The following is a 12,521-nucleotide window of genomic DNA, read 5'->3' on the forward strand; positions in this document are numbered from 1 at the left end:
TGCAATAGAGAAAATAATCAATTTTTATATAAGAACCGAGTTGAACCTTTTTGGTTTTAAAACATTTTATACATAGTATATCCATCAGTGACCTTGTGTGAAAAAATTAAGGTATTAGCATTTACCGTTTTCTTTTTATGACACATTTTATAGCGGTACCCAATTTTAATGTTTGTCCAAGAGACATCTATAAAATTTGAATGTCAGCCCACTCTGTGTAAGGTAGATTTGGAACAACTGCCATTTTCTTAACCTCACTGGCATTGAAATAAAATGGAGCACCAAAAGTGTTATTGCCCTTGGTCTTATTCAAGGAGAAAAAACATTATTTGTTGTTATTTTCATTTTACCTTTACTTTAAAGATGTTTATTCTCTATCAAAAACATACACATTTGTAGGCGGGTTTTTCAAATGTCAAAATGAAATGCGCACAAATTGAAGTGGAGTAAATTTCAAAATATCCAGGAAGCTGGACATATTGGGATTTAAAAAACTGGAGTTGGAGTCAAGTGAGGTATGAAGGACTCAAAGTAATGTTAGAAGGTTTGTTTGAACAGAAAAAAAGAAATTAAAATAACACAAAAACCAACCTTATTAAGGTTAGTCAGTTTAAGATCTGGTGCCTTTACCGTGAAATGTGTGCTATCATTCAAAATACATGGTGCCTCGTGAACAAATAATGAAATTGGGTATCGCAGCAAAAGGACTCATAAAAATTAAACGGTTGTCGCGATTCACTTCATATTTTCATAGAAGGTGGCCATTGAGTGTGGCATTTATAGAATATTTCTATATTGGGAAAGTTCGACTTACATAAATATCGATTATTTGCTCTATTGCAGTTTTTTTTTACTCACCCTGTACATTTTACATATACCCGCTTCCGAAAAAAATTGCATTTTATTATATTCATAAGATAGCATATTACTAAAGAAGATTTACTACCTCCATAAGATAACATTTTACTATCTTCATAAGATAGCATTTACTATCTTCATAAGATAGCATTTTGCTATCTTCATAAGATAGCATCTTGAGTATCTAATAGCATTTTACTGTATCCAGTAGACACAACTGTAAATGTATTATCTTCAGAAAATAGCACCAAACTGATCAAGTTTCTTTCCGCCTTGTGACTAGGCTAATTTAATCTTATTGTTTTATGGGAAGGATCTTGACATATTACGTAATGTGGAATCGTCATAGGACCGGTTGAGTGTTAGCTCACTTTAACAAGAAACGTTTATTTTTGGGATGTTGCAATATTTGTAGCCAGGAAATGTATATATCTAATCAGAATATATATATCACACAAGAGCGGTATCATATTAAATCTAAATATGATTGCAGACATACACAGGTGATGAGTGCAACCTATATATGGTAGTTAATCCTGTTACATCATCACTTCTACGGCGAATTGGTTATACCCTTCCATCATTAATTGTTGTTATTTTAATGTAAATGCTTTTTAATTGATGGATATGATATTAATATGAAATAAAATAACAGTTATCCATCGCCATAAAAAAGGGAAGTAGGTAAATGAAAACAAAAGCATTGTAAAACAAAACCGCATCAGCGATTACTACGACATATTGTGTATAACCTTTCCTGTGGATAAGCGCAAAATGTAATCTATATGACAGTCAATTGTAATGTTTTTGACACATAAAGCCTTTAATTTCGTCCGTTTTTCCACATGGGATCAGGGCATCACCAATATCATAACACGACCCAGGGGAAGGCTTGAAAGTGCTCCCGTCATGCATTGCGTCGAAGTTTTGTTGGTGGTATAAGCGCATAGGAACACATCGCCGAAGGGGGGGGGGGGGGGTATGCTAATACTATAATAAACATATAACACACTGAAGAAATAAGCCATGCAGTAACTATGCATACTAGTAACATAATACAAAGTTTTAAGTATGTTGTATTATTGTAAAGATAATTAGTATCTTCTGAGTCACAGAGAATGTATTTTGAAGTAAAATGCTGTCTACTGAAAATAGCAAATAATTTCTACTGAAGACAGCAAATGCTATCTACTGTAGGTAAGAATGCTATCTACTGAAGATAACAAATGCTTTTTACTAAATATAGCAAATGCTATCTAGAAGATAGCAAATGCTATCGAATATCTACCGAAGATAGCTATCTACTGAAGATAGCAAATGCTATCTACTGAAGATAGCAAATGATACCTACCGAAGATAGCTATCTACTGAAGATAGCAAATGCTATCTATAAGATAACAAATGCTATCTACTGATAGCTATCTACTGAAGATAGCAAATGCTGTCTATAAGATAACAAATGCTATCTATTGAATATGTGAAAATGATATCTACTAAAGATAGAAAGATACTACAGTGAAAAGAAATATCTCACATAGAAAAATTCTCATTTTGCTGAAGAGAGTCAGTTAATGATACTAATTACATTACTTTTTACCTCATTAAAGATTACAAAATACTACTTTTCTCTGGTGGTAGAGTGTTATTCGTTAACAGATGTTTGATCCTCTTTATTGCTGTTTACTTGAATGTCACAAGCTGTTAACATCTATAAATACATATTTTACTCACTGTTATTCTTTTTAGAAAATATAAAGCTTACGCTCATCTTTGAGATCACATTAGATTTTACACGGAATTCCTTATGTGCGGTCATAAAGAATTCTAGCTTATTTATTACAGGAGCTATGTAGTTACTATATCAGCAAATGAGTGAATGTTCTTAGTCATCCAGTAGTTTTTAAGAGAGTTTTTGGAATTGGATCAAATACTGGAACTTACTTTTTGCAACTTTGCGACGTTGCGTCTGGAACCACCAGACTTCATCAGGCAGCTGACTCGCTGAACTGGTCACGTGATATCAGTAAATATTCTACAAATTTCATGTGTGGTGAATAGTATAGATTGATGGATATCTGAAAGTAGAATTTTAAATCTTGAATAGACGATACTTAGATTAATATTTTGTATCACGAGGCTTTTGTTTTATTGCGCCAGATGCATTATGGGATGCGTTAAGTTTTATTCTAAACGGTTCTCTTTAAATACGGCCAATAGAGTGATCACATCACCGTCGCGCAATATCACATTAAAAAAGATCCGTTTTTGATCCTCTCCCTGGATCCGATCTCCCTGGTGTCTCTAGATTCGATGTGAGTCGCTACTGGTCCGTGTTTGTACGAGATTTAACGGGATTACGTTGGTCAGAAAGCTATATATTATGATTCATGGATGTAATTGTATCATTATAACTTTGATTGCACTCACTATGGACCACAATGTCCTCATCCCAATGGCCGTAGTCCAATAACCTCAATTAAACAATCATAGTGCAAAATTTGACCTCAAGTTGCAGAGTATGAGTTTTTGTACCCAAAGTTTCAAAGGTCATTCAATGAATGTACAAATGTATTGGGGTTAAAGAACTGTGCACTATTAGATGAGAATGTTGCGGATCCTAGTGACTACGTCTATGTAAGTATCAGATCACAAAAATTATAAAAATTATTCTTAAACCCCATGTTCTTCGACCTCTAACAATCTAACCTAATCATTACAGACTTACATCATTGTGTAACTCGTCTGAATAATTTGACTTAATATGTTACGTAAAATTTAATAGGAAATTTAATATGAAAATATGAAGATTTTATACCTTATAAATCGTCCTTATAACCATTCTCAAGGACAGGAGAGGTTAACGTGGAAAAAATCACATCTGATATGACATTGTTTAAACAAAATTTAGAAAATATTCCTAGAAAGTACCAGACAATCTCAATAAAATGAATGACTAAACCAACAAAACTTTCTAACATGATTGTATGACGGTCAAACGTACACTATCTTATTTTGCAGTTAAGGGAGTTTCTGATTGTTAGTTAGTTTTCACAGTTTTATTCATTTTTATTAAATGACGACATAAAACAAAGTACAAAAGATCTCAGTAACATTATATTCAAAGTATTGGGTCATTCCATTTAAAATCCACACTACCCCTGTGAAAAATTTAGCTAAAGTCTTCCACAGATGGAGTTTGAATTTTGAATATAATAGACAACTGGGTAACTTCCATCTGAAATACTTACTCTAGTTGTGGAAGATATGTGTAAAGCCATAAGACAGGGGGAGTGTGGGTTTCAAAATAATTAACACTGACCAATTACATTTGAAAAACATACTCCCTCTTTTGAAGATATTTCCAAAATCTTCCACAGGGTTAGTGTGGGTTTCAACCGGAACATCCCATTATGCGAGGGTTTTATGTATACTCAATATAATACGAATCGAAACAGTTTCGAATTCGAAGCGTAATTTTTTGCCCTAGAAAAATACATGCCAATTTCTGTTGAAAGACAACAGCCTATATCAGTGTATGTAATAGGTTTAACATTCCCTGATTGGCTACACTGAATTGAACTCGATTGTTTGAACCAGAATTGTTCACCTTTTGACATAGAAAGAGAAAAAGATTTGTGAGGAAAAAATGAAGATCATAGAAAAATCGTCTTCGCGGAGAATCAAATTGCGTCAAGCGTAAATTGCTTGAAGTTGATGGATTACATCGTAAAAGATAAAAGAATATATCGTTTGTAAGCTGCATAAACAATATATTTTAAGTGCATATTTTTTCATAAATCGTTCACAAACTATTGTTTCCAAGTAATTTCTGTCAGTATAACAATAATAAGGTCACAGTACCACCGTACAATGTCTCTGGATTATTCATTTTAGGAATCTAAATGCAGTTCTTCGCAAGCAGGGGCGCAACTAGAGGGTAGAGGGGGGCAAAATGCACCCCGGAAAATAACCGAGGATGTAAAAAAAATAACAATAAATAAAAAAGCTCAAAGGGGACAGGTTTGTTAAGGGATCTAAAATGAGCGTTTCTTGCGTTTCGACAGTATTTTTTGTGGGACATGAGAGCACCTCGGACCTATCGGACCTATCGAATTGCATTCTGAATACGAAGCATGTCTTTCTGATATCAAATAATTTTCATTTTTGAAAATCACAATATAATACAAATTTTATGACAAATTATAAAAATTTGATATTTTCAAATTTTTGATATATAACAGTCCTCGAAGTAAATTATATAAATCTAATGATATATTCTTAAAGTGTATGTAGCAGGGAGGAAAAGCCGACGGTCAATTGAAAATTTTGACCTTTCATATTGAAGATATGGATTTTTTTCCCAAAAAGACCTATTAAAAAATCCATATCTTCAATACGAAAGGTCAAAATTTTCAATTGATCGTCGGCTTTTCATCCCACCTACATACACTTTAAGTATAAATCATTTTGAAAAATTTTGATATCTTCAGACGAAAGCTATTTGTTTTGTAAACAAAGAAGATAGCATTTTGTTATCTTCAGAAGATAGCATTTTACTATCTTTATAAGATAACATTTTATTATCTTCAGAAGATAGCATTTTACTAAATGTTAAATATTTTGATATCTTCGGACGAAAGCTACTTGTTTTGTCAACAAAGATGACATTTTACTATCTTCAGAAGATAGCATTACTATCTTCAGAAGATAGCATTTTACTAAAAAAAAGTCTTCAAAAAATGCTAAACATTTTGATATCTTCGGATGAAAGCTATTTGTTTTGTAAACAATCTTCATAAGATAGCATTTCATTATCTTCAGAAGATAGCATTTTATTATCTCCAGAAGATAGCATTTTACTATTTTCATAATATAGCATTTTATTACCTTCAGATGATAGCATTTTGCTGTCTTCAGAAAATAGCATTTTACTATCTTCATATCTTCTAAAATAGCATTTTATTATCTCCAGAAGATACCATTGTACTATCTTCAGAAGATAGCAATTTACTATCTTCAGAAGATAGCATTTACTATCTTCAGAAGATAGCATTTTACTAAAAAAAAGTCTTCAAAAAATGCTAAACATTTTGATATCTTCGGATGAAAGCTATTTGTTTTGTAAACAATCTTCATAAGATAGCATTTCATTATCTGCAGAAGATAGCATTTTATTATCTCCAGAAGATAGCATTTTACTATTTTCATAATATAGCATTTTATTACCTTCAGATGATAGCATTTTGCTGTCTTCAGAAAATAGCATTTTACTATCTTCATATCTTCTAAAATAGCATTTTATTATCTCCAGAAGATACCATTGTACTATCTTCAGAAGATAGCAATTTACTATCTTCAGAAGATAGCATTTACTATCTTCAGAAGATAGCATTTTACTATCTTCAGAAGATAGCATTTTACTATCTTCAGAAGATAGCATTTTACTATCTTCAGAAGATAGCATTTTACTATCTTCAGAAGATAGCATTTTACTATCTTCAGAAGATAGCATTTACTATCTTCAGAAGATAGCATTTTACTATCTTCAGAAGATAGCATTTTAATATCTTCAGAAGATAGCATTTTGCTATCGTCAGAAGATAGCATTTTGCTATCTTCAGAAGATAGAATTTTACAATCTTCAGAAGATAGCATTTTACTATCTTCAGAAGATAGCATTTTACTATCTTCAGAAGATAGCATTGTACTATCTTCAGAAGATAGCATTTTACTATCGTCAGAAGATGGCATTTTACTATCTTCAGAAGATGGGGTTTTACTATCTTCAGAAGATAGCATTTTACTATCTTCAGAAGATAGCATTTTACTATCTTCAGAAGATAGCATTTTACTATCTTCAGAAGATAGCATTGTACTATCTTCAGAAGATAGCATTTTACTATCGTCAGAAGATGGCATTTTACTATCTTCAGAAGATGGGGTTTTACTATCTTCAGAAGATAGCATTTTACTTATCTTCAGAAGATAGCATTTTGCTGTCTTCAGAAGATAGCATTTTATAATTCTACTAATTATATGAAGATTTTATAGCATTTTAACCATCTGCAGAAGATATCACCTTTACTATCGATATCTTCAAAAAAAATTTAAAATTTTGATATCTTCGGACGAAAGCTATTTGTTTTGTAAACAAAGAAGATAGCATTTGACTATCTTCGAAGATAGCATTACTATCTCCATAAGATAGCATATTATTATCTTCAGAAGATAGAATTTTTACTTTATTCAGAAGATAATATTTTACTCTGTACTATCTTCAGAAGATAGCATTATACTATCTTTAGAAGATAGCATTTTACTATCTTCAGAAGATAGCATTTTACTATCTTCAGAAGATTGCATTTTACTATTAGAAGATAGCATTTTACTGTCTTCAGAAGATAGCATTTTACTATCTTCGGAAGATAGCATTTTACTATCTTCAGAAGATAGCATTTTACTATCGTCAGAAGATAGCATTTTACTATCTTCAGAAGATAGCATTTACTATCTTAGAATATAGCATTTTACTATCTTTAGAAAATATTATTTTGCTATCTTCAGAAGATAGCATTTTACTATCTTCATAAGATAGCATTTTATTATCTTCAGAATATAGCATTTTAATACCTTCAGAAGATAGCATTTTGCTGTCTTCAGAAGATAGCATTTCACTATCTCCATCTGTTCTAGTATTGTACTGTTCTGTTATAGCATTTTAGTCATCTGCAGAAGATGTTACTCTTAATATGTCTTCAAAAAAGGCTAAACATTTTGATATCTTCGGATGAAAGCTATTGTTTTGTAAACAAAGCAGATAGCATTTTTCTATCTTCATAAGATAGCATTTTATTATCTTCAGAAGATAGCATTTTACTATCTTCAGAAGATAGCATTTTACTATCTTCAGAAGATAGAATTTTCTATCTTCGAAGACAGCATTTTACTATCTTCAAAAGATAACATTTTACTATCTTCAGAAGATAGCATTTTACTATCTTCAGAATATATTATTTTACTATCTTCAGAAGATTGTATTGTGCATTTTACTTTATTCAGAAGATAATATTTTACTCTGTACTATCTTCAGAAGATAGCATTATACTATCTTTAGAAGATAGCATTTTACTATCTTTAGAAGATAGCATTTTACTATCTTCAGAAAATACCATTTTAATATCTTCAGAGGATAGCATTTTAATATCTTCAGAAGATAGCATATTACTATCTTCAGAAGATAGCATTTTACTATCTTCAGATGATAGCATTTGACTATCGTCAGACGCTATCATTTTACTATCTTCAGAAGATAGAATTTTACTATCTTCAGAAGATAGCATTTTACTATCTTAAGAAGATAGATTTTACAATCTTCAGAAGATGGCATTTTACTATCTTCAGAAGATGGCATTTTACTATCTTCAGAAGATGGCATTTTACTATCGTCAGAAGATAGCATTTTACTATCTTCAGAAGATAGCATTTTACTATCTTCAGAAGATAGCATTTTACTGTCGTCAGAAGATAGAATTTTACTATCTTCGGAAGATAGCATTTTGCTGTCTTCAGAAGATAGCATTTTACTATCGTCAGAAGATAGCATTTTACTATCTTCAGAAGATAGCATTTTACTGTCGTCAGAAGATAGAATTTTATTATCCTCAGAAGATAGCATTTTGCTGTCTTCAGAAGATAGCATTTTACTATCTCCATCTGTTCTAGTATTGTACTGTTCTGCAGAAAATAGAATTCTACTAATTATAGGAAGATTTTATAGCATTTTAGTCATCTGCAGAAGATGTTACTCTTACTATGTCTTCAAAAAATGCTAAACATTTTGATATCTTCGGATGAAAGCTATTTGTTTTGTAAACAAAGAAGATAGCATTTTCCTATCTTCGAAAATAGCATTTTATTATCTCCAGAAGATAGCATTTACTATCTTCAGAAGATAGCATTTTACTATCTTCAGAAGATAGCATTTTACTACTATCTTCAGAAGATAGCATTTTACTATCTTTAAAAGATAGCATTTTACTGTCTTCAGAAGATAGCATTTTACTATCTCCATCTGTTCTAGTATTGTGCAATTATGCGGAAAATATAATTCTACTAATTATATGAAGATTTTATGGCATTTTAACTATCTGCAAAAGATATCACTTTTACTAGATCTTCAAAAAATTTTTTTTTTTTTAATAAACATTTTGATATCTTCGGACGAAAGCTTTTTGTTTTGTAAACAAAGAAGATACTATCTTCGAAGATAGCATTACTATCTCCATAAGATAGCATTTTATTATCTTCAAAAGATAGAATTTTGCTATCTTCATAGATAGCATTATACTTTTTTCAGAAGATAGCATTTTACTATCTTGAGAAGATAGCATTTTACGATCTTGAGAAGATAGCATTTTACTATCTTCAGAAGATAGCATTTTACTATCTTCATAGGATAGCATTTTACTATCTTCAGAAGATAGCATTTTATTATCTTCAGAAGATAGCATTTTACAATCTTCAGAAGATGGCATTTTACTATCTTCAGAAGATGGCATTTTACTATCGTCAGAAGATAGCATTTTACTATCTTCAGAAGGTAGCATTTTACTATCTTCATAGGATAGCATTTTACTATTTTCGTAATATAGCATTTTAATATCTTCATAAGATAGCATTTTAATACTTTCATAAGATAGCATTTTACTATCCTCAGAAGATAGCATTTTGCTGTCTTCAGAAGATAGCATTTACTATCTTCATCATCTGTACTCAGTATAATTGTACAGTTCTGCAGAAAATTGAAATTCTACTAATTATAAGAAGATTTTATAGCATTTTAACCATCTCACTTTTACTATATTTTCGAAAAATATTAAACATTTTGATATCTTCGGACGAAAGCTATTTGTCGCGTAAACAAAATAACTTTTTGTGTCTCGCATTGCTTTACGCCCTGCTAGGGTGAAGCATATAGGTCACCCCTTCGTCATTATTTACAAAATAACTTTTTATCAACTGTCAAGAAAGTATCCTGCTTTACATTAATATTTTTGTTACCAATTTTTTACAAAAAACAGCATACAATTTCTCTATTTACGACCATGCAAATGGCGATTAATGCATCGCGTTTTGACAAATCTGTTGACACACCATAACTAAGGGAAAATGACGTACACTCAAAGCACATTCCAGAAACCGTATTCATTCGTCAAAATGCCCCAAATAGTCTATGGGCATGCAAAATTATAAATTAGAATTGGAATTCAAATGTCATCTATCTTGCAAATAAATTCAGTAATTTTGCAAATCAAAGCTATAAGAATGGTTATTGGGTTGCCGTTTCACACCATATCACTGAACGTGGAATGCGTAACGGATTGAGTTGTGGTGTCCGATTCACCGACTACAAGGGCTGTCATACATATAACTTCAACCCATATTAAATGCAAATCAATCTGAATTGATGTGCAATAATCACGCGGGAGAGGCTATCCATGCTTTAGAGCAGATCTGGATCAGATTACACTGCATATTGTATAATGTGATAAACATAATACTATTTGTGGGATAGGCTTTTACGACGGGAATTCATAACAATTAGTGGGTTTTTAGCGGGTTCGCCGTCGAACAAGTTTAGAACTGTCAAGCTTTCTGACTTCTTCAGGACAAAGTACCTAAGAATAAGACATGTAGACCGCCCCTTGTCTACTGATGACTCTGAAAAGAGTATTTCATTGAAGACTGCTCCTTGTCAACAGAGAACAAGCAGATCTCGCCTATCTGCTAATACCGTAGAAACCCGTCTATAAGGAATAGAAGCGACTGTGATGATAGCATATTTCACGCTAGCGCCCTCAACAATATTATATCATTATGGAATTTGAGCAAATCATTTACCGACACAAGCAGGTATACAATGTATTATTTTATCTTTATTTCGCATCTCACGAGCATAGCTCACTTGGCAAGGCATAAGACTTTGGTTCTTTAGATCGGAAGATGGTGAGTTCGAGCCTCATCACGGTCACACAAACTTTTATAAACAAAATATTGTTCAAACTTTTCATTTATATTTTCTTGCATTTTCTAAAGTCTCCTTTCGTGATCATTTTTTTTTTCATATTTAGTTTAATTTATTCTATTGTTTTTCTTTTATTGTTTCTTTTCTTTGTCTTTTTTCTTGTTTAATTTTATTTTTCTTTATTTTCTTTGATTCATATAATATTGGCAGGATAAGGAGAGGAGGGAACTAAAGACCCATTCAGTGATTTGCTCATCCGGACGATCGTAAAAATCATCAAAATTCACCTTTGTCATTGTCATAGATGTGGTAACATAGCCTGCTAGTGGTTCAGCAGAAAACCGTGTGACACATAATATACATTTGGCTACATTTTATTATACGATAAATACGAATTTATTAAACATGGTAACAAATATTCTCTAGCAGATCGGTTATACGATGGAACTGGTAGGCATAGGCCTATTATAAATTCGGGATATTAAATATCTTCCTGACGAGACAGATCTGCGCATGTGGTCAAAGACGATTCCTTACTAGCCACAGACCGTCCGCTGGAATTAGTTGAACATGAACCATTCGCTATGGCTGTTGGTCGGACCTCTCATCTCTCCACATCGATTGTGACCTATAATCCCCGACATTGCCCTTATGAACTCACATCCTCCTGTTTTATTTCAATACGCTGGCGAAGTTACGTAATAATCGGATTAACTACCATAGCAATAGGTGAAAACAATTTTTGAATATACCGCGTTATACACTGATACGTTCAGGCGGTACCTCTTCATTGAACCATATCATGCTGCACCTGTAAGATCTTTGAAAAGACCAGTATTGTATTCAATCTATGATTGCAGACATACACAGTACAGGTGATGAGTGTAACCTGCTTGTAGCGCAGCGCGATATGTTCAAAATTGTTTTCACCTATTGCTATGGTAATTAATCCGATTAATTACGCAACTTCACCAGCGTATAATGGCCGAATAAATTCTGACCATCATTTGGCTTGTTGGATTCGTCTATACTACAATTCGCTGTCGAAGTGACGTAATAATCGCAATAACTACCATCAAGCAGATTGCACTAATCACCCGCGTATGTCACCAAACATAGATTGAATACCACTCTTTTCATAAATACTAATCTTACATGGCGAGTGATTAGCATTTCTTTGACAACTATGGTTTAATGCATAGGTCCCACGTGAACGATGAAGTGCAGGGCTATATATTCGAAATTGTATTCATCAATTGCTATGGTAGTTAATCCGATTAATTACGTCACATCGACAGCGAATAGCCTATAGTATGGGTTCAAGTGGAACAAAAAATAGTGTATGTCCATTGCTAGCTATGGTAATTAATCATGTTAGTGTTTACATCACTACTTCGGTGAAGACAAGAGAAGTGTGCCTACTCTACCAACGCCTGTGATATAACAGGTGCAAGCGAAACAAAATTGAATGACCAGAATAGTTTCCTTTGTCAGATGAATTGATTGAAGTTTTTGAAGACACTCTATTCTTGATGGGACAATAGATTCAAATATGGAATAATTATTATTCCTCATCTATTTTTTATTGAAAAAACTGCAATTGTGGCAACAGAACAATATTTATTTTGATTTCATTTCA

Source organism: Amphiura filiformis, chromosome 1 (assembly GCF_039555335.1).
Source record: "Amphiura filiformis chromosome 1, Afil_fr2py, whole genome shotgun sequence".
In the NCBI taxonomy this organism is placed as follows: Eukaryota; Metazoa; Echinodermata; class Ophiuroidea; order Amphilepidida; family Amphiuridae; genus Amphiura; species Amphiura filiformis.